This window comes from Phyllobates terribilis, unplaced genomic scaffold (genome assembly GCF_046119375.1).
Source record: "Phyllobates terribilis strain yellow unplaced genomic scaffold, ASM4611937v1 Scaffold_1__5_contigs__length_1240528914, whole genome shotgun sequence".
Classification (NCBI taxonomy): Eukaryota; Metazoa; Chordata; class Amphibia; order Anura; family Dendrobatidae; genus Phyllobates; species Phyllobates terribilis.
In genome coordinates, this window is record NW_027362761.1 from 455,147,815 (window position 1) to 455,171,296 (window position 23,482).

Sequence of the window (23,482 nt, forward strand, 5' to 3'; positions counted from 1 at the left end):
TACCTTCTACCGTGCTGGATTTACTGTAAAACACAGCTGAAAAATTGCATAAAAAAAGGTTAAAAGAACGCTGCAAAAATGCAACGTATGAACATAGCGTAATTCACTTTTCTCCATACAGCTTTGAACAAGGTATTTTGGTGCCCTAGGCAGATGAACCCAATGGCGCCCCCTCACCTGAAAGTGAAAGAATGAGTCAGACATAAAGGTAACATGAACCCTAATGTACATCCCCCCTCCCCTCCGATGGGTTAGGTAACAAGCTCTGATGACCACTTACACTAGAATTGTTAAGTTTTTCACAAAAAATGTCAGCAAAAGTAAAAAAAGTGGTGTAATTTATGGATGTAACTTAATAGGGGGTGCAATTTCAAAGTTAGATACAGGATCAATCATTGTTTGCTGGCCATTTACACAACACAGGGGAAAAATAGCGATATTTATCCCTGACTTTCTATATTTGAAATATCAAACCCAAGGATAGTCATAGAAACCAATATAGCGTAACTATAATGGGGCCGTTTGGTTTCAATTAAGGTGTCCAGCATTTGGCAGATACCCTAATGGAAAATAAACATACCCCCATCATAGATGAAAGGATAATTCTGATGGATTTTGAGTTTGTCATGCGATAAATACAGCTTGCACAAAACTGATGGTGACGTATTCTAGTTCTGGAGACGTATTCTTGTAGTGATAGTTGTTCTAGTGCTGTGTTCATGTAGTGATGATGATTCTGGTGATATATTCATCACCAGAACCATCATCAGTACATGAATACGAAGCCAAAATCATCGTCTTTACATAATTACAGCACCAGAGCCATCAATAGTATTTGAATATGGCACCAGAAACATCATCAGTAAACAAATATGTCACTAGAACCACCATCGGTACATGAGTATGTCACCAGAACCACCATTAGTATATGATTGCATAACTAGAGCCACCATCAGTTCATGAATACATGAAGACACCCACCATCAGTACATGGCTACATCACCTAAACTTGGCTTGGAGCAATATTTCTTGCTTAAAGTTTGATCAGTGACTGGTGGATGAGTGACAGGTATAGGCCTGTTGCTCTGAGAGCTCTGCCAAATTCAGGCAACAAAAATGAAGGATACCCAACTTGAAGACCAAAAATTTTCAAAAATTATGGGCAGATACCACTAAAGTGGCATCAATTTCTATTTATGTATTTATTTTACTCACTTATATAGCGCCAATAACTCCACAGCGCTTTACAGACATTTACAGACATTAGTGGCACTGTCCCCATTGGGTCTCACAATCTAAATTTTCTATCAGTATGTCTTTGGAGAGTGGGAAGAAAAATAATTACCTGTAGGAAATTCTCGCAAAAACGAGGAGAACATACAAATTCCTTGCAGATGTTGTGGTGGGGTTGGAACCCAGGACCCCAGCACTGCAAGGCTGCTTATGTTTTTGCTTTGACGTCTCAACGTTCCCAGGGTTGGAAGTCTATCACTGCGATGCACACTGTGTGCCTCACTGCTGTCTTGGGGAAAACCACTCTCAATATTGTCTTCAAGCATGCTTTGATAATGCAGCATGGGTGCATCCCTTTCCAGGGGGAAAACAACTGGCAAAATTTACTTTTGTACCGTGGATCGAAAAGACTGGCAACCCAGTAGTCAGCACTATTTTGAATCCTAACAATACGGGCAACAATCATGCTGCAGATAGTGCTGCAAGAAGGCACTAATGGGTCGGTCTCTTTCATGAGATCCAAGTCCATAGTGTGTTGGTGGCGGGATAACACTCAAGCTTGCTTCCTCCATCCCCTCCTGTCAACCATGGACAACAGACAGGGAATCATTATCCTCTTCATCTTCTAACTGTTGGGCATCCATCACCTCTTCCTCCTCGTTCTTCTCCATTTGTTCCTCCCATGGCAACCACCTGTGAAGCGACAAACCGGAACGTAGAGATATTGTTAACCATTCCGCATCCTCCTCTGCTTCCTCCTCTTTCCCTGGGACCACCACCACCTCCTCCCGTAGACTATTCAAAGTGTGCTCCAGCACGTAGATGACCGGAATAGTGATGCTGATGACAGCACCGTCAGCGCTAACCATCTTAGTAGCCATTTAGAAAATGTGCAAAACGGTCCAAAGGTCCTTCATCTGTGTCCACTCCACAAGTGTGATTTGCACCATGACCGTACTGCATTTGCCCAGGCTATACGTTATGAGATACCATGTCAGGGCTCGTCGCTGCTGCCACAGTCGCTGCAACATGTGCAGAGCTGAATGACACCATGTCGGTTCATCGCATGTAAACTGGTTAACCGGTAGGCCGAAAGACATCTGTAGCGACGCAAGTCGATGACCCGCAGGTTGTAAATGGCGGAAGTGAGCACACAGAGACCGTGGTTTCTGCAGCAGCGCATCCAGGCTGGGATAGTGGTGGAGAAATTGCTGTACCATCAGGTTGAGGATGCAAGCCATGCAAGGCAAGTGTGTGAAGTTGCCACGGCATAGGGCCGCCACTCAGTTTCCACCATTATCGCACACGGTCTTCCTTGGCTCCAGATTCAGTGGAGACAGCCATTGCTCAAACTCAGCATGAATAGCTATCCACAACTCTTGATCAGTTTGACTGCGATATCAAAGGCATATTAATTGAAACACTGCCTGATTGTGGTGAGCCCTGGCTGCGCAGTATGGAGGTGGGGGGGATTCTATCTGCACTGTTGGAACATGTGTCTCTTTAAGGCAGAGGTTGAGGGTGCAGGTGGAGGCCCTAGAGGAGGTGGAGGAGCCAGAAGCACTGGAGGAAGTGTTAGATACAGAGGTTGTGACACCTTGGAGTCTAGTAGTTTAGTTCTCCATCCCCTGGTGTGTAGTAGTTTAGTTTTCCAACCATGGCTGTTTAGTACTTTCGTTTTCCAACCCCTGTTGTCTATTAGTTTACTTCTCCATGTTGTGGTGTATATTTGTTTCATTCTCCAACCCTAGCTGTTTAGAAGTTTAGTTCTCCAACCTCTGTTGTCTGTTAGTTTGGTTCTCCATGTTCTGCTGTTTATTTGTTTCCTTCTCCAACCCTAGCTGTTTAATAGTTTAGTTCTCCAACACCTCAAGTCTATAAGTTTAATTCTCCATCTTCAGGTGGGTAGTGGTTTAGTTCTCCATCCCCAAGCGCCCTGAAAGCCTTGGGGGTTGCAAGACTTGTGGAGCAGCCCATTCCTCGCCTGCCCCCACAGCCATCAGAGTCACCCAGTGCCTAGTCAGCGAGATGTAACACCCCTGGCCATGTTTGCTTGTCCAGGTATCAGTGGTGAAATGCACCCTGTCAGACCTAGAATTTGTCAAGGAACAGGTGATGTTGTCTGCAACATGCTAGTGTAGCACAGGCACAGCTTTCTTAGAGAACTAATGGCGACTGGGCAACTGGTACTGGGGGACTGGGATGGCCATCAGCTTTCGGAAACAGTCTGTATCCACCAGGCGGAATGGCAGCATTTCCGTGGCCAACAGATTGGAGATTGGAGATGGTGAAGTTCAAGCTCTTTGCTTTGGCATATGTAGGAGGAAACAATATTTTGCGTGACCACAACTGGGGGATTGAGGGCTGGCTACTGAGTTGAGAGCGTGTGGAGTAGTGTGAACACGACAAGCTGCTGGACTGTGAGAGAGGTGCAGACGGAGATGTTACAGTGGATTGAGAAAGATGGGGTGTGCTCGGTGTCTTAGATCAGTTAAAAACAGCAGGCATGTCTACTTCTATAACAGCTGACGGGTTCTCTCTCACCCTGACTCTAGCGGGTAAACAAGTGGAGGTTCTTTGGCTGGAGACCTGTATGAGAACACTTGCCATGGTGACGGAGGAGGAAGAAGCAGAAGATTCGGTAGATGGGGTGGCCAGTGGTTGGCGAGGCCCGCTAGTCTGCATTTAAGCACAGTGAGACTTCCAGATTAAAGCATGTTGATCGCGCATGTGCCAGTTCATGCATGTAGTAGTCAAAATTATTGAATTTTTTACTCTACTCTGTCGTTTTTAACAAAGTTGGTAGGTAATATGAGTTGTGTCATTTTTTGTGGTCTCCAAAATGACCCAGGCTAGTCAACTGCAGACCCACGAATGCTGCTGGCCACTGCCAGAGTTGGGGCTGAGGACGCAGTGCTTGTCATGGTTGCATAACTATGTGTCTGTGCGGAAAGCCGCAAAGTAACCTCCTCGTCTTCCTCCTCCTCCACTTCCTCTGCTGAGCTACTCTGCTGCATGCCTCTGGGTTCACACCAAGTGTGATCTACAACCTCATCGTCATCCTCTCAGTTCTCCCACTCCTCACCCTGGGAGTCACTCTCCTCTTCTTCCTGCCCTAACAGCACAGTACAGTCCGCGTGTGCCTCAAGTATCTGAGTCTCATCAAGATTACCTCCACTCCCAGGGGTTAACGTTTGGTGACGAGGGTTTGGATTCTGCTCACAGAATACTTTGTCTGGCTCTGGATCAAACTGGAAAAAATTTTGGGCATCGCTGCACATGCTTTCCAGCTCTTGAGTCGGTGAAGCTTTGGATTAGACCTCTGTTGCACCGGAATAGAATGTGTGAACAGCTCTGCAGACTCGCCCATCTGTGGTTCCCCAAAGTCAGCTGGGCGATTGTAGAGTTCTGACATGAGTGAAAACAAGGGTAATTGGGGTGCCACCTCTGAAGACTGTACTGTCTGTAATATCAAGGTGGAGGAAGAGGAGAAGAGGTCACTTGATGCAGCACTTGCCACCTACTGAAGCACATGTTCTTTTTGGCCCTCATCCACAAAGCTTACCGCTGTGTGGCTGCCAAAGAAAGTCAGTGGAGTAGCCCGTCCAGTAACAGAAGTTGTCAACATGCTGTGCAAATGCTCACTGCAGAAAAACATACCTATTTCTCATCTCTCATATCATACCTGTCTCACAACCCTAACCCTTCAAAAGGAAGCTGAAGACCCACTTCTTCCGACAAGCGGACAATGTGCAGTAACCCTCACTCCACCATACTGCTGCACGACCAGCTGTACCCTCACCTACTTTATCCTAACCCATCCCTTGTAGATTGTTTGTTCGCCCTCACGGTCCTCTCTCCTCTTGTACCAGTCGGTGACCCCTTTTCACATGTAGAGCTCCATGGAATAAATGATGCTATAATAATAATTGGAGGAGCCCGTTGGTGCTGGGAGTTTGTGCTGCTGTAGGAGCTGGGAAGGAGGGAAAGGAGGGAAAAACATCTCCAGGACTTTTTCATCTGACCCCTTCCCAGCTACAGAGAGAGCACGTGACCGGAAGTGAGAGCGCGCGCGGGGTGTGAGCACGTGGGCTGTGGTGTGGCTGTGGTGAGCGGCGTGCGGCGAGGTCCGATTCGGCTCTCGGCCCTCCGGCGAGGGAGCCAGGCGGAGGTGACCGAGTGGACCGGGTGGACCGGTAGGAGGCGACCGGAGGGACGAGCGCAAGAGAGCGCTGTGATAGCATGCAGCGCCGGCCGGCTGAGGGCGCCAGGTGGTGGTGACCAGGAGGTGACCAGGAGGACCGGTAAGAGGCGACCGGAGGGGCGAGCGCACTGTGATAGCGTGCAGCGTGCAGCGTCCCTAGAGGAGGTGAGTGAGGGGCAGGAGGCCGCGATAAGCGGCCCTACTGAACCCGAGTGTGTACTGTACTGTACTATATTGTATTTGTATTTGTATTGTAATTATATTATATTTAAGTGCTCCCCCCCGGCCTTATTTAAATTAATCCCCTGTCCATACTTGATCGATCTCCCCCCTATCCATATTTAATACAACTCCCCCAGCCATCTTTAGTGATCCCCCAGTCCATATTTAATTGATCACCCCCGTCCATATTTAAATTGATCCCTTGATCACCCCCCGTCCATATTTAATTGATCCCCCTGACCACATTTAAATTGACCCCCCTGTCCTCATTTAATTGATCCCCCAACCACCCCCGTCCATATTAAATTGATCCCCCCGACCACATTTAACTGATCGATCCCCCCCAGCCCATAATCAATTGATCCCCCTTGTCCATATTTAATAGATTCCCCCTGTCCACTTTTACTGATCCCCAGTCCCTATTTATTTGCCTTATCCCCATCCATATTTAATTAACCCCCTGTCCATAATTAATTGATTGATTCCCAAGTCCACAATTAATTATTTCCCCAGTCCATATTTATTGATCCCCAGTCCATAGTTAATTGACACACCGTCCATACTTAACTGATCCCCCGCCGATATCTAATTGATACACTTGCACATCCCTAATTGATCCCCGTCCATACACCTATATATAAATAATTGTGTTTTGTACTTGTATATTTATACTGACTGTATCCCCATATTTAGAATGACGTCCATGTTGGCCGGAGCCATGCAGTGTACATCTTGCACAATGTATGCATTCCGTGAGCAACCGCTCGAGGATCCATACTGCTGCGAGAGATGTGAGCATATCGTGCACTTGGAAGCCCAAATTCTGGATCTAAGTGCTCAGATAGCGATACTGAGGAGCATCGACAACATGGAGCGGAGTTTGCTGCTCACCGAGCAGACACTCAATGGGTCAATACTGGGGGTGGTGTTAGAACCTTGCTGTTAGGTTTTTTTTCCTTTGCTGGTCACATGACCTTGTTGGCCTATTTAGTCCTGCTCCGCCCTTCTGGCTTTGCTGGACTTCATTGTATATCTACTTTCTAGCTAGCCTGTGCTCTGTATCTAACTCTGTTAGTTTGCTTGGTCTACGGACCTCTATGTTCTATCTATTTTGTTTGTTCGTCTGTCTGCTACTATTTCTGTTAGGAGGTGTCCCATATTCCTCCCAGTCCTTAGTACTTGTAGGGATTCCCTCCCCACATCTATAGGTCTTCGTACAGACTAGATTAGGACTTTAGCAGGTCTGATCGCAGGATCAGGTTCCCTGTTACATCGTAGGGATTCAGCTGAGTCTCATAGTAGGGACAGATCTCCTCTCTTTCCTTAGCTTTGGTAGCAGAACATAACAGTAAGTCCAGCCAGCAAATTCTCTAAGGAAAGATTTTTCTGTTCCATCATGGTGTCGGTTCAGGATTTGGCTCATCGCCTGAAGGGACTCTCTCTGGAGGTGGCCGAGCTCCGTCAGCACGTGAGTAACTGTCCTGGAGCACATTTCTTGGAGCCTAAGGTATGTTTGCCGGATTTATTTTTTGGTGAACACGAGAATTTTTTTCATTTAAAAATGCTTGCTTATTGTATTTTCGTTTGAGACCTAAGTCCTCTGGGGATGAATCCCAGCGCGTAGGGTTCATAATGTCACTTTTGCGCAAAGAGCCTCAGGAGTGGGCCTTTTCTTTGCAACCTAGTGATTCATGCTTCAGATCAGTGGATAGTTTTTTTTCTGCTTTGGGACTATTATATGATGATCCTGACCGTGTCGCATCAGCTGAGACTGAGTTGAGACGTCTAAAACAAGGATCGGGTAATGTGGAAAAATATTGTACACATTTTCGTCGTTGGTCCACTCAAACAGGGTGGAACGATTCTGCTCTGAAAAGTCTATTTCTTGCTGGGCTCAGTGAAAGGGTTAAAGACCTGCTAATTGCTTATCCTACACCTGAAGATTTGCAACAGGCTATGCAATTAGCTATACGGGTGGATAGAAGACTGCGTGCTAGGGTTAATGAGAGCAAATCCTCTGCTATGTCAGTTTCTGGTTATGATAATGTGTGTACTAACAGTGGTGAACCGATGGAGATTGGATCGGTGGCACCTCGCTCTCAAGAAAAAGACCGTCGTTTTTCGCAGGGCTTGTGTTTCTATTGCGGAAAATCTGGTCATTTGATTAAAGGCTGTGAGCTTCGTATGAAGAAAGAAAAAAAAATGGTCAGTCACGCCCGTATTGCCTGTTTAAATTCCAAGGGTATATTTTTAGCTGCTTCCACGATTGCTCAGGAAAAATTAATGGAATTTAGGGTGTTTGTTGATTGCGGGTCTACACTGAATGTAATTGATGGGGGATTCGTGGAAAAACTCAATTTAAAACCTGAACCTTTGTCATCCCCCATTGCTGTGGTTTCTGTGGATGGCTCCCCTTTGAAGAATATTACTCTCAAGGTCAGTGAATTTCCTCTCACTATTAATGGTGTTCACCATGAGAAATTGGATTTGGTAGTGTTGAATAACTTGCCTTCTCCAGTAATATTGGGTTTGCCCTGGTTAAAATTTCACAATCCTGTACTGGATTGGTCTGCCAGTGAAATTAAATCCTGGAGCCATAAATGTTATGACAAGTGTTGTAACGGGCGTATTGCAGCTTTGGATAGGGGAGAATTGCCTGTTCCTATTCAGGATTTTTGGAGAGTTTTTTCTGAGAAGGATTCGCAGGTTTTGCCTCCCCATAGAGACTATGATTGTTCTATTGAATTTGTCCCTGGAGCGACTCTTCCTAAGAGTCGTTTATTTAACCTTACTATTCCTGAGAGGAAGGCTTTGGAGGAATACATACAGACAAGCTTGGCCGCCGGTCACATTAGGCCCTCTAAGTCTCCTGTGGATTTTTTTTTGTAAAAAAAAAGGACGGCGGTTTACGTCCTTGTCTGGATTTTCGTGAGATTAACAAAATTACGGTACGCAATCCTTACCCACTGCCATTGATTCCTGATCTGTTTAACCAGTTATTGGGGGCCAAGTGGTTCTCTAAAATTGACCTTAAGGGGGCATACAATCTGTTGCGCATGAAGGAGGGTGATGAATGGAAGACTGCTTTTAACACTCCTGTGGGTCATTTTGAGAATCTGGTTATGCCTTTTGGTCTTACTAATGCTCCTGCATTTTTTCAGAATCTGATTAATGACATCCTTAGACCTTTGATCGGTAAAAATGTGGTTGTGTATTTGGATGACATTTTGATTTATTCGCCAGATCTGGAGTCTCATTGGCGGAGCGTGCGTGAGGTATTACAGTTATTAATGGACAATTCGCTTTTTGCTAAGCTGGAGAAATGTGAGTTCGCTGTACAGAGAATTAGTTTTTTGGGCTACATTATCTCCAGCAAAGGTTTTGAGATGGATCCGGTTAAGGTTCAGGCTGTGCAGGAATGGCCTAGGCCTATTGGTTTGAAATCGATACAGAGGTTTTTGGGTTTCGCCAATTACTATAGAAAGTTCATAAAAAAATTTTCTAGTATTGTCAAACCTCTGACTGATCTCACCAGGAAAGGTGCTGATGCGGTTCAGTGGTCTTCTGAGGCCATTGAAGCTTTTGTGTATCTCAAGGAGAGGTTCACCTCTGCTCCCATCCTTATGCAGCCTGATGTTACTAGGCCGTTTTTGGTTGAGGTTGATGCTTCCTCTGTGGGGGTTGGCGCAGTATTGTCTCAGGATAACGGGGATGGATTACATCCCTGTGCCTTTTTTTCAAAAAAATTTTCGGAGACTGAATTGAATTACGATATTGGTAATCGGGAATTATTGGCTATTAAACTCGCATTTGAACACTGGCGCCACATCTTGGAAGGTGCGGAATTTCCCGTTCAGGTTCTTACGGATCATAAAAATCTGATATATCTTGATGCTGCCAAGCGCCTGAATGCCCGTCAGGCTAGGTGGGCACTGTTTTTCTCGCGGTTTAATTTCTCCGTTACTTACATCCCTGGTACTAAGAATGTTAAGGCGGATGCCTTGTCTCGCAGTTTTTCTCCCATAGTCGGTGCTGAGAAAGAGGAAAACATTTTACAAGAAGGTGTTGTGATAGCTGCTCTAGACTCCGTTTTGGAAGATGAGATTCTTAAAGCTCAGGAGAATGCCCCATCTAACACTCCTCATGGGAGGTTGTTTGTGCCTGAGACCTTTAGGAGAGATTTGTTTGTTGAGTGTCACGAATCTCGGTTGGCAGGTCATCCCGGAATCTCTGAGACCAAGAGACTGGTGGGTCGCAGTTTTTGGTGGCCTGGATGGCAGAAGGAAGTCATTAAGTGGGTGCGCCAATGTACTATATGTGCTAGATCTAAGTCCTCACATACTCCTGCTGCGGGGTTGCTTTGTCCTTTGGAGGTCCCCAGTGCTCCTTGGACACATTTGGCTATGGACTTTATAACTGACCTTCCCCCCTCTGAGGGTTTTACTGTCATCTGGGTGGTCGTGGACCGTTTTAGCAAGATGTGTCACTTGGTTCCCTTCGTCAAACTGCCCTGCGCTAAAACTCTCGCTAAGGCCTTTGTCAAGGAAATTGTCAGACTTCATGGCGTTCCTACTGACATTGTTTCTGATAGGGGTCCTCAGTTCGTGGCTCGTTTTTGGCGTGCCTTTTGTGACAGGTTGGGAATTCATTTGTCGTTTTCGTCCGGATATCATCCTGAATCTAATGGCCAGACAGAAAGGAAAAACCAGGATGTTGAGCAGTTCTTGCGTTGTTTTGTGGCAGACAATCAAGAGGGGTGGTCTGAGTTTCTGCCACTTGCCGAATTTGCTCTGAACAATCATACATCTTCTGCTGGTTGTTCGCCTTTTTTTTGTTGTTCTGGGAGACATCCGTCGTTTGGGTCGTTCTCCAAGTTGGGATCTGCCGTGCCTGAGGAGGAGAATTTTTCCGGTGATTTGGAAAGAGTTTGGACGGATGTGCGTGGTAATCTTCAGGAGGCCAACAGAAAATCTAAAGACTACTTTGATAGGAAACGACAGGAGGTTTTGTTCGCTGTTGGTGACATGGTTTGGTTGTCCTCTAGGAATCTGCGGTTGAGGATTCCTTCTAAGAAATTGGGTCCCAAGTTTGTAGGGCCCTTTAAGGTGCTTCAGGTTGTCAACCAATCTGCTGTTAGGTTGGAGGTTCCTACCTCCTGGAGAATTAATCCGGTCTTTCATGTCTCTCTGTTAAAAAAAGCTGTTGTGTCGGATGGTGACGCCTCTGCCTCTGTTCCTCCGGTGGTGGAGGACGGGGAATATGAAATTTCTCGCATCCTTGACTCTAGACGGTATAGAGGTAGTTTGCAGTATCTTGTGGCCTGGAAAGGTTTCGGACCCTAGGATAACTCTTGGGTGAGGTCAGATGATGTTTCCGCGTCCAGACTTATCAGAGCGTTTCACAGGAGATTTCCTGATAAGCCTGGTCCTAGGGGATCCGGAGGATCCTCTTAGAAGGGGGGGTACTGTTAGAACCTTGCTGTTAGGTTTTTTTTCCTTTGCTGGTCACATGACCTTGTTGGCCTATTTAATCCTTCTCCGCCCTTCTGGCTTTGCTGGACTTCATTGTATATCTACTTTCTAGCTAGCCTGTGCTCTGTATCTAACTCTGTTAGTTTGCTTGGTCTACGGACCTCTATGTTCTATCTATTTTGTTTGTTCGTCTGTCTGCTACTATTTCTGTTAGGAGGTGTCCCATATTCCTCCCAGTCCTTAGTACTTGTAGGGATTCCCTCCCCACATCTATAGGTCTTCGTACAGACTAGATTAGGACTTTAGCAGGTCTGATCGCAGGATCAGGTTCCCTGTTACATCGTAGGGATTCAGCTGAGTCTCATAGTAGGGACAGATCTCCTCTCTTTCCTTAGCTTTGGTAGCAGAACATAACAGGTGGAGCATAGAGGGGAAGTGCAGGCTGAACAGGCAGGGAGCTGGATAACAGTTAGGAGGGATAGAGGGAAGAAGTATAGGAAGGCTGGTTCAGAACCGGCATTATTGGAGCACGACAGATCCTCTGACCGCCGGTGGAGTGTATGCTCCAGTAATGAGGGGGAGGGGGGAAGTGTAGGGCAGGCAAGACAGGTCCTGGTAGTGGGTGACTCTATTATTAGGGGGACAGACAGGGCAATCTGTCACAAAAACCGGGATCGCCGAACGGTGTGCTGCCTCCCTGGCGCTCAAGTCCGTCACATCGCGGATCGGGTTGACAGGTTACTGGGTGGGGCTGGCGAAGACCCAGCGGTCATGGTCCACATCGGCACCAATGACAAAGTGAGTGGTAGATGGAGGGTCCTTAAAAATGATTTCAGGGACCTAGGTAGGAAGCTTAGGGCAAGGACCTCCAAGGTAGTTTTCTCAGAAATACTACCAATCCCGCGAGCCACACAGGAGCGCCACGGGAAGTTAGGGAGGTGAATAAGTGGCTAAAGAGTTGGTGCAAGGCAGAAGGGTTTGGGTTCATGGAGAACTGGGCCGACTTCGCGGTCGGCTACAGGCTCTACCGTAGGGACGGGCTGCACCTCAATGGGGAGGGTGCAGCGGTGCTGGGGAAGAAGATGGCTAATAGGTTGTCGGAGTTTTTAAACTAGAGACGGGGGGGGAAACCAAGGAAATAGGTGGGATGTGAGGCAAGCAAGGGGGAAGGGGAGAAGTGAATATAATGAGGGTGGAGAGGGGGGTGGGGATAGTACAGTTAGATCGTTAGAGAAGAATAGGATGCTAAATAACCCCAAAGTTTTATCTTGCATGTTGACCAGCGCAAGAAGCCTGACCAATAAGGCGGATGAGCTGCAGGCGCTTATATCGGAGGAGAGGTATGACATCGTAGGTATAACAGAGACTTGGCTAGACGATAGCTACGACTGGGCGGTAAATTTATTAGATTATAGTTTATTTAGAAGGGACCGGAAACAGGGGAAAGGCGGAAGAGTCTGCTTATATGTAAAGTCATGTCTAAAACCCAGACTAAGGGAAGATATAGGAGAGGGAGAAGAGGGGGTCGAGTCCATGTGGGTAGAGATAGAGGGGGCAAAATATAATAATAAAATATTACTGGGGGTCTGCTATAAGCCACCAAATATAACAGAGGAGAATGAGAATCTGCTATTAGGACAAATAGACAAAGTAGCAAAACATAATGAAGTGATTGTAATGGGGGATTTCAACTACCCGGATATTGACTGGGAAACAGAAACCTGTAGATCTCAGAAAGGAAAAAGGTTCTTGACAAATATTAAGGATAATTATCTCTCCCAACTAGTGCAGGAACCAATGAGAGGGAAGGCCGTGTTGGACTTAATATTGACTAATAGGCCTGATAGAATAACTGAGGTACAGATAGGGGGGCACCTAGGTAATAGCGATCATAATATTATCGACTTCAAAATGCCTTTCAGTAGGGTTATCAATAAGGGAACAACAAAAACATTAAACTTTAGGAGGGCGAAGTTTGATCAGCTGATAGAAAACCTTCAACTTATTGACTGGGACAAAGTACTTAATCAAAGGAATACGAATAGTAAATGGGAAACCTTCAAAAGAATTCTGAATACTCAGTGCGAGAGGTATATACCGTATGGGAATAAAAGGGCCAGAAATAAGAGGAAACCAATATGGTTGAACAAGAACGTAAAAGGGACGTTAAATAGCAAAAAAGAGGCATTTAAGAGATTAAAACAGGAAAACAGTAAGGAGGCACTAATGTGTTACAAGGAAAAAACGAGAACCTGCAAAAAACAAATAAAAATAGCGAAGGAGGAAACAGAGAGACGTATTGCTAGGGAAAGTAGATCAAATCCCAAACTGTTCTTTACGTATATAAATAGTAAAAGGATTAAATCGGATAATATTGGACCGATAAAAAGTGAGGAAGGCAAAATCATAGAGAAAGATGAGGATAAAGCTAATCTATTAAATAATTTTTTTTCGACAACTTTCACAAAGGAAATAGAACTAACAGGAGAAATGAGAAATGACAAGCTTAATCCTCCACTAAGTATGACTAATCTAACCCAAGTTGAGGTACAGAAACGCCTCAGTAACATTAAAATAAACAAATCACCAGGACCTGATGGCATACACCCACGGGTACTAAGGGAACTAAGTAATGTGATAGACAGACCGTTATATCTTATATTTAAGGACTCTGTTGAGACTGGGTCTGTACCACTTGATTGGCGACAGGCGAATGTAGTGCCAATATTCAAAAAGGGAGCGAAAAGTGACGCCGGAAACTATCGGCCGGTGAGTCTGACGTCCGTTGTGGGCAAAATTTTTGAAAGCTTCATTAAAGAGGCGATTACGCAGCATCTTGATGCTAATAATCTTTTAATCCCGAACCAACATGGATTCATGAGGAATCGCTTTTGCCAAACAAACCTGATTGACTTCTACGAGGAGGTTAGCTCTCGAGTAGATCAGGGGGATCCAGTGGATGTCGTGTATCTTGACTTCTCAAAAGCGTTCGATAGCGTGCCACATAATAGGTTGGTATACAAAATGAGAATGATGGGGCTGGGGGAAAATGTCTGCAAGTGGGTAGCTAACTGGCTAAAGGATAGAAGGCAGAGGGTGGTTATAAATGGAATATACTCAGATTGGGTAAGCGTCACTAGTGGGGTACCACAGGGGTCTGTACTAGGTCCAATGTTATTTAATATCTTTATTAACGACATAGTCAATGGGATAAATAGTAAAATATCAATATTTGCAGATGACACAAAGTTATGTAAAACAATTAATACAAAAGAGGACAGTGCAGACCTATAGAGGGACTTGGATAAGCTGGGTAGGTGGAGCATTAAATGGCAAATGAGGGTTAACGAGGAGAAATGTAAGGTCATACATATGGGAAGGAAAAATGGAAGTCACCAGTACTCACTGAATGGGAAATCATTGGGGAATTCAGAGATGGAGAAGGACTTGGGCATCTTGATTGATAGCAAACTAAATTGGAGTGCCCAAAGTCAGGCCGCCGCTGTAAGGGCAAACAGGGTAATGGGATGTATCAGAAGAGGTATAGCTGCAAAGGATGAGAACATTGTTCTTCCACTGTACAAAGCACTGGTCAGACTACACTTAGAATACTGCGCTCAGTTATGGGCCCCAATATATAGAAAGGATATAAATGAGCTTGAAAAGGTACAAAGGAGGGCAACAAAATTAATAAGGGGAATGGAGGGACTGCAATACCCAGAGCGGTTGGCAAAACTAGGACTATTCAGCCAGGAAAAGAGAAGGTTGAGGGGGGACATAATAAATGTGTACAAATATGTTAGGGGACAGTATAGAGATCTGGCCCGGGATTTGTTCAAAAGGAGGGATATTACGTTAACAAGAGGGCATTCACTAAAACTAGAAGAGAAAAGGTTTCAGCACCAGCATAGGAAGGGGTTCTTTACGGTAAGAGCAGTGAGAATATGGAATTCACTGAGTGAGGAGACGGTAATGTCGGATTCACTACACCAGTTCAAGCGGGGACTGGATGCATTTCTAGATACCAGGCAGATTTCAGCGTATACTTAAAAATAAAATAAAATAGTAGGTTGATACAGGGATTTATTCTGACTGCTGGTTTCAGAGTCGGGAGGGAATTTTTCCTCAGGTGAACATTGGCTAAATCATTTGGGGTTTTTGCCCTCCTCTGGATCAACTTTAGCAATTATAGAACTAACAGGTGGAACTTGATGGACGCAAGTCTTTATTCGGCTTCACAAACTATGTTACTATGTTACTATGTTACTGAAGGCATCAAAACTATGAATTAACACATGTGGAATTATATACTTAAAAAAAAGTGTGAGACAACTGAAAATATGTCTTATTTTCTAGGTTCTTCAAAGTAGCCACCTTTTGCTTTGATGACTGCTTTGCACACTCTTGGCATTCTCTTGATGAGCTTCAAGAGGTAGTCACCGGAAATGGTTTTCACTTCACAGGTGTGCCCTGTCAGGTTTAATAAGTGGGATTTCTTGCCTTATAAATGCGGTTGGGACCATCAGTTGTGTTGTGCAGAAGTCAGGTGGATACACAGCTGATAGTCCTACTGAATAGACTGTTAGAATTTGTATTATGGCAAGAAAAAAGCAGCTAAGTAAAGAAAAACGAGTGGCCATCATTACTTTAAGATATGAAGGTCAGTCAGTCCGAAAAATTGGGCAAACTTTGAAAGTGTCCCCAAGTGCAGTTGCAAAAACCATCAAGCGCTACAAAGAAACTGGCTCACATGAGGACCGCCCCAGGAAAGGAAGACCAAGAGTCACCTCTGCTTCTGAGGATAAGTTTATCCGAGTCACCTGCCTCAGAAATCGCAGGTTAACAGCAGCTCAGATTAGAGACCAGGTAAATGCCACACAGAGTTCTAGCAGCAGACACATCTCTACCACAACTGTTAAGAGGAGACTTTGTGCAGCAGGCCTTCATGGTAAAATAGCTGCTAGGAAACCACTGCCAAGGACAGGCAACAAGCAGAAGAAACTTGTTTGGGCTAAAGAACACAAGCAATGGACATACATTAGACCAGTGGAAATCTGTGCTTTGGTCTGATGAGTCCAAATTTGAGATCTTTGGTTCCAACCACCGTGTCTTTGTGCGACGCAGAAAAGGTGAATGGATGGACTCTACATCCCGGGTTCCCACCGTGAAGCATGGAGGAGGAGGTGTGATGGTGTGGGGGTGCTTTGCTGGTGACACTGTTGGGGATTTATTCAAAATTGAAGGCATACTGTACCAGCATGGCTACCACAGCATCTTGCAGCGGCATGCTATTCCATCCAGTTTGCGTTTAGTTGGACCATCATTTATTTTTCAACAGGACAATGACCCCAAACACACCTCCAGGCTGTGTAAGGGCTATTTGACCAAGAAGGAGAGTGATGAGGTGCTACGCCAGAGGACCTAGCCTCCACAGTCACCAGACCTGAACCCAATCGAGATGGTTTGGGGTGAGCTGGACCGCAGAGTGAAGGCAAAAGGGCCAACAAGTGCTAAGCATCTGTGGGAACTCCTTCAAGATTGTTGGAAGACCATTTCCGGTGACTACCTCTTGAAGCTCTTCAAGAGAATGCCAAGAGTGTACAAAGCAGTCATCAAAGCAAAGCAAAAGGTGGCTACTTTGAAGAACCTAGAATGTAAGACATATTTTCAGTTATTTCTCACTTTTTTGTTAAGTATATAATTCCACATGGGTTAATTCATAGTTTTGATGCCTTCAGTGTGAATGTACAATTTTCATAGTCATGAAAATACATAAAAATCTTTAAATGTGAAGGTGTGTCCAAACTTTTGGTCTGTGCTGTATATATATATATATATATATATATATATATATATATATATATATATCACGAGTATTCACTGCTCAAAAAAATAAAGGGAACACTCAAATAACACATCCTAGATCTGAATGAATGAAATATTCTCATTGAATACTTTGTTCTGTACAAAGTTGAATGTGCTGACAACAAAATCACACAAAAATCATCAATGGAAATCAAATTTATTAACCAATTGAGGCCTGGATTTGGAGTCACCCCCAAAATTAAAGTGGAAAAAAACACTACAGGCTGATCCAAATTTGATGTAATGTCCTTAAAATAAGTCAAAATGAGGCTCAGTATTGTGTGTGGCCTCCACGTGCCTGTATGACCTCCCTACAATGCCTGGGCATGTTCCTGATGAGGTTGCGGATGGTCTCCTGTGGGATCTCCTCTCAGACCTGCACTAAAGCATCCGCCAACTCCTGTACAGTCTGTGGTGCAACGTGACGTTGGTGGGTGGCACGAGACATGATGTCCTAGATGTGCTCAATCGGATTCAGGTCTGGGGAACGGGCGGGCCAGTCCATAGCTTCAATGCCTTCATCTTGCAGGAACTGCTGACACACTCCAGCCACATGAGGTCAACCCAGGGCCAACTGCACCAGCATATGGTCTCACAAGGGGTAGGAGGATCTCATTTCGGTACCTAATGGCAGTCAGGCTACCTCTGGCAAGCACGGAGGGCTGTGCGGCCCTCCAAAGAAATGCCACCCCACACCATTACTGACCCACTGCCAAACCGGTCATGCTGAAGGATGTTGCAGGTGGCAGATCGCTCTCCACGGCGTCTCCAGAGTCTGTCACATCTGTCACATGTGCTCAGTGTGAACCTGCTTTCATCTGTGAAGAGTACAAGGTGCCAGTGGTGACTTTTCCAATCCTGGTGTTCTGTGGCATTTCTTTGGAGGGCCACACAGCCCTCCATGTGCTCGCCAGACTGCCATTAGGTAACGAGATGAGATCCTCAGACCCCTTGTGAGACCATATGCTGGTGCGGTTGGCTCTGGGTTCCTTCTAATGCAGGACAATGCCAGACCTCATGTGGCTGGAGTGTGTCAGCAGTTCCTGCAAGATGAAGGCATTGAAGCTATGAACTGGCCCGCCCATTCCCCAGACCTGAATCCGATTGAGCACATCTGGGACATCATGTCCCACTCCATCCACCAACGTCATGTTGCACCACAGACTGTCCAGAAGTTGGCGGATGCTTTAGTCCAGGGCTGGGAGGAGATCCCACAGGAGACCATCCGCAGCCTCATCAGAAGCATGCCCAGGCATTGTAGGGAGGTCATACAGGCACGTGAAGGCCACACACAATACTGAGCCTCATTTTGACTTGTTTTAAGGACATTACATCAAAGTTGGATCAGCCTGTAGTGTTTTTTTCCACTTTAATTTTGGGGATGACTCCAAATCCAGGCCTCCATTGGTTAATAAATTTGATTTCCATTGATGATTTTTGTGTGATTTTGTTGTCATCACATTCAACTTTGCACAGAACAAAGTATTAAATGAGAATATTTCATTCATTCAGATCTAGGATGTGTTATTTGAGTGTTCCCTTTATTTTTTTGAGCAGTGAATAATGTCTGTAAGAGGATCAGGTAAAATTCAAATTCACCAGCTTGCGATGTTTTTCCTGGGAAATTTGTTATGTGTTTCCAGACCTTACAGTATACTAACTGTAATGTGTAAAAAATAATAAAAATCCTTATACCCACCTCACCGCTCACCTCTATGGCCCCTCCATTGCTCACAGCCACTTGTTCAATTCGGTCCTCGTTACATATTCATATTGGTATCAGCAGTGTTGAAATCCAATGCACCTCAGTCTCTAGGCTGAGGCTTCCGGATTTGGTAGGTCCGGGATGGTTCTGCGCATGTGCCCGCAAAGGGCCACGACCTTTGTGGATGCACATGGAGAACCCTCCCAGACCTAGCAAACCTGGAATCCTCGGCATAGCAACCTAGGTCCCGGGTATTTCAGCGCTGCTGGCACCAATCGGAAGATGCGACGAGGATCGGATGGGTGGCAGTGAAAAGCGTTCAGAGAGGTGAGTATAAGGTTTTTTTTTTAACATATTAATGGCCTTTATGGCTCAGAAAAATGGTGGCCAGCGGCAGTCATTTTGTTGAATCAGTTCGGAAGCGAATTCCAAAAAAATCAGCATTTTTGCGAACGTGGAGTTTTGTAAAATTCAAGTACAATTCAATTCCTCATGAAAGTGACAATGATAAACATTCTTTATAATTAGCTGTTTTTAACCCTGGTCCCTTTGATGTGTCTCTGCCCCTTGGATAACACATATTAATAATGCGGAAAGGCTCACACAAATGAATGCAAAATAATGACTGAGATTGAATTGCTGTTGCCCTCTCTAAGAAGCTTCAGCTAGCTCAACTATTTGATACAGTGTATGGGGGCCTGGGGATGATATAACCTGCTGTTCATTCTGCTGCTTTAGAGGGAACGGCTGGCATTGACAAAAAAAAAGATAGAACATGGAAATAGAGACGAACTGCAAGCTTCACCCACAAATAACATCCTGATGCAGGCCAGTGTTAGACTTGTGTGCACTGCAGGGCTACTTGGCATGCAGGAAATATAGGAAATAGGTGTAGGCTGGAGTGAAAGGATGGCTGTGGAACACTTATCTGTGAATTGTGATACTGCCAGTCTGGGCCAAGTGATGAGATACTACTGCCACATCCCCTTTATATAAACTGCAGACCATGAATTGAGGTGAGATGCTCGTCTTTTCTCATGAACTTGTGGCTCTGAATAGATGTAAAAGAGTAGGGTTCCTAGGACAGAAACCTGGGGGAAACAACAGACAGAGTGTGAAATGATGAAGTGAAGAGTTAATAGAGTCACTAAACGATTGGTGGTGTCAAGAAATCCAGGAGAGAGCCAAGTCTGTGATGCCAAGGGACTAGAGAATTAATATCAGGAGAAGACACAGTTCTAGAAGTATAAAAGTAATGGATGAGTATGAAGTAATGTCACAAGGCTTTGTCAATGAGCAGATCAATGGTTACATAGTTGCTTTGGACAAGGTCGATTTAGTAGAGTAGTGGAGTCAAAGGCAAACTGTATGTGATGATGGTGTGTGCGGACCCACTGTGCCACTGGGCAAGCTTACCCTGGAGGAGTCTAACTAAGTGACTACCTGGTCTTCATTACAGCCTCTGATGGTGAGGATAGGCTTAGACCGTTTGGATAGTCGCCAGGTGCCGTTCCCGGACCTTCAGTAACTGACCAAAGGGTTAGAGGCATAACACGAAGCACAGACGGCAAAGACAGAGAGCGGGCAGCACAGGATAAAAATACAAAGCCAGGCTCAGGAGCGGAGAGGTCAGATAGATCGAGTGAACTACCCGAGTTGGTAACATGAGAGTCAAAACAAACATGCACCTTGACAGATTACTAGAGACGAACTGAAACTAGGAACCTAAGTTCAAGCATGTGACGTGAGGAGCTGCCTAATATATCAATAGGCCAGAGAAGCAAAACTCTGCACTACACAGCGGGTTAAATTCCTACAGAGTCTGACGGTGCCTCCCTAAAGACAAGTGGAAACTCTCCAGCCACATGAGGATGCAGCATTGCTGGAAGTGCTGCAAGAGACAGTTCAGTGCGATGGCCTGACACTTGGAAAAGCAGAGCGGTGAACACAGTGAATAGGATGGCTCTGAGAAGGCATGGAAGTTACCGGTGTGACACAGTAGCCAGTCAAAAAGTCTATTGGCCAATAGGTGGGATGAAAGTTCAAGGTGCACATGTTGTTAACAAGAAACTGGAGTCATAAATTTGGAGAATCTAGACAAAGAGAGTGGTTTGGGGGCATGGATTCCTAAGTATTGGTGTAATGGTTGCATGTTTAAAGGAAGAAGAGAAGATATCAGCGATTGGTTGAGATGCATTTGAACTGGGATAAACACAGCAGTAAGGTTCAAGATTAGGAGGATGAGATAAGATCAAGTGCACAGATGGTGAGGTGAAATTTGTAGAATTGGGTGGACAGCTTTCATTGGTGATAGTAGAAACACAAGTTATGGGGGAAAGGACTAGGAAGATAAGTAGAGAAGTTGTGGGGAGTGTAAGTTGATACTTTCTCTCTGATGTTGCAGTAGGGAGTTAAAAGTGTCCATTAGTATTTTTGGGTTGAGGGACACAGAATATATGAGAATAATAAAGTAGTTTTGAGTTATGAACTGCTTGTTTGTAAGTGATAAGGTCTTCCATCGAGTGGAATTTCTTCAAACGTCTATTTGCGGATCTTTAAATTTATCTCAGTTTTCTTGTCAGATTGGTATGCCATATGGATATTGTTTCACCAGAATCTTCTGTTTTGCTCTTAGGGTTTATGACACTTTTATAATTTCTATGATTGATTAAATCTATTCATTATGTCACTGGTTATCTTTCTGTTTTACAATCACCATTTTCAATGTATTACGTCCCACAATATGTATAAAACATCTGTATTTTCCTTTGTGTTTCAAGTTGAATGGTAGACTTGATTTGATAAAGAATCACGTTATTTATTATTTGTTTCTATAGCTTTATAATCACATGATTACATCCTTGCTGTACAAAGTGCCAGCCTGTGATATGTTTCTGGACTGCTAGAAACCTTGTTGTTAACAATTGATCTAAACATGCAAAAGCTATCTACTATTGCTGTGACCTCATCATCAGATGTAGTCAAAACTAAAGATTAATTTTTTCAATGTTTTGCTTAACGTCCCTTATGCAGATTATTGAGGTTAAATGGGTTTTCTAATCACCCAAATTATTTTTTAAAAATGCTCGGATTATTGCAAAATAATTAAAATAGTAATATTAATCATATTGATCCGCCACTGCATTTAAGGTCCAATGATTGGCTGCAGCAGTCACTTGTGAATCAAGATGGAGCAAGATGTACAAAAAAGGTTGACCTGGGAGGCAATGGAATATGAGTGACGAGGGATTTCTAAGGTGACTTTTATTTCTCTCAATATCTTACACAATTCTCAATGTTATTTTAAATTATTTTAAATGGCCATACAACCTCTTTAAGTGGCTATAGAACTTACATTTTCTCTCTAGAGTTTAATAGAGTTTCCCATAAAATGATTAGACGATTTTCTTTTTCTGCAGATTTAGATTTAAAATATGTTACATGTGTTACATGTGCTTTAGACTATGCGAAAATTTTGGCAAGTGTGAAAAAAATGCTACAAAGTAAAAATTTATTTTTCTGAATAGTTTTTTTTAATTTCTTATTACATGTTTTTGGACTACCACTGGTAGGCTTGCACCAACTGTCAAATTGGACTTGTTAATAGTTTACTTTTATCAATTAATGAACTGCAAAGTGAATAAGCAGAAGAGGAATCTAAATCAAATCAATATTTGGTGAAATCACCAAATATTCTGCATTCAAAGCAGAATCAATTCTTCTAGGTAAATTTTCACAAAGGAAGGATTTTGCATGATTATAGTTGGGTGTATGAGTAAACAATTTTGCTAAACAGGTGATAATGATCAACAATTTCATATGTAGCTCATTACCAGAAACAGTTGTGTAATTGCCTAAAAAATGAGTGAAAAACAGAACAGCCAAACTCTGCTACAAAGGTGAGGCTGTGGAAGAGAATTTCATGTCACAGTTCATACACCATGTCAAGACTGAACATAGAAAAAAAGACACAAAGCAGTCATGCTGCATCAGCAAAGTCTCTTCCAGGCAAAGATTTCAATGCAGACAGATGTGCAGTTTAAGCTCTTTTGAAGAAGCACCAAAAACTGGGCAACGTTGAGGACCATAGATTAAGTGGTTGGCCAAGAAAACTTACTGCGTCAGATAAAAGAGATAGCATGCTTAGTTTCCAATGAAGTCAAAAGATGTGCAGCAGTGCCATCAGCAGAACTGGCTGCAATCAATAGGAAATAGTTACACCCATTTACTGTTCAGAGAAGTCTGTAAAGAAGTGGTCTTCATGGCAAAATGGTGGCCAAAAGCCATACTCTTGACATGGAAACAAGGTGGAGCAACTCAACTATGCATAAAAATATAGGAACTTAGTTGCAGAAAAATGGCAGCAGGTGTTCTAGATGAATGAGGCCATAAATTGAAATCTTTGGCTGTAACAGAAGGCAATTTGCTCACCAAAATGCTGATTTAATAATGAGTGTGTTCAGTCAACAGTGAAACATGTGGAGGTTCCAAGCAAAATGAGTTAGTGATTTGGACAGAATTAATGATGTCCTCAATGTTGAGAAAAACAGCCATTTACTTACTCATCATACAATGCTATCAGGGCAGCTTCTGATTGGCTATAAATTTATTCTGTGGAAGAACAACAACCCCAAACATACAGCTAATGTCATTAAAGATGTTGTCCACTTTGGGGAACATTTTTTCTTAGTTAATGGCATGCAATTGTGGCTAAAAAAATAATTTTTGCAATTGGGTTTAATTAAAAAAATTGCACTGTGTTCCTCCTTACAGTTCTTAAAG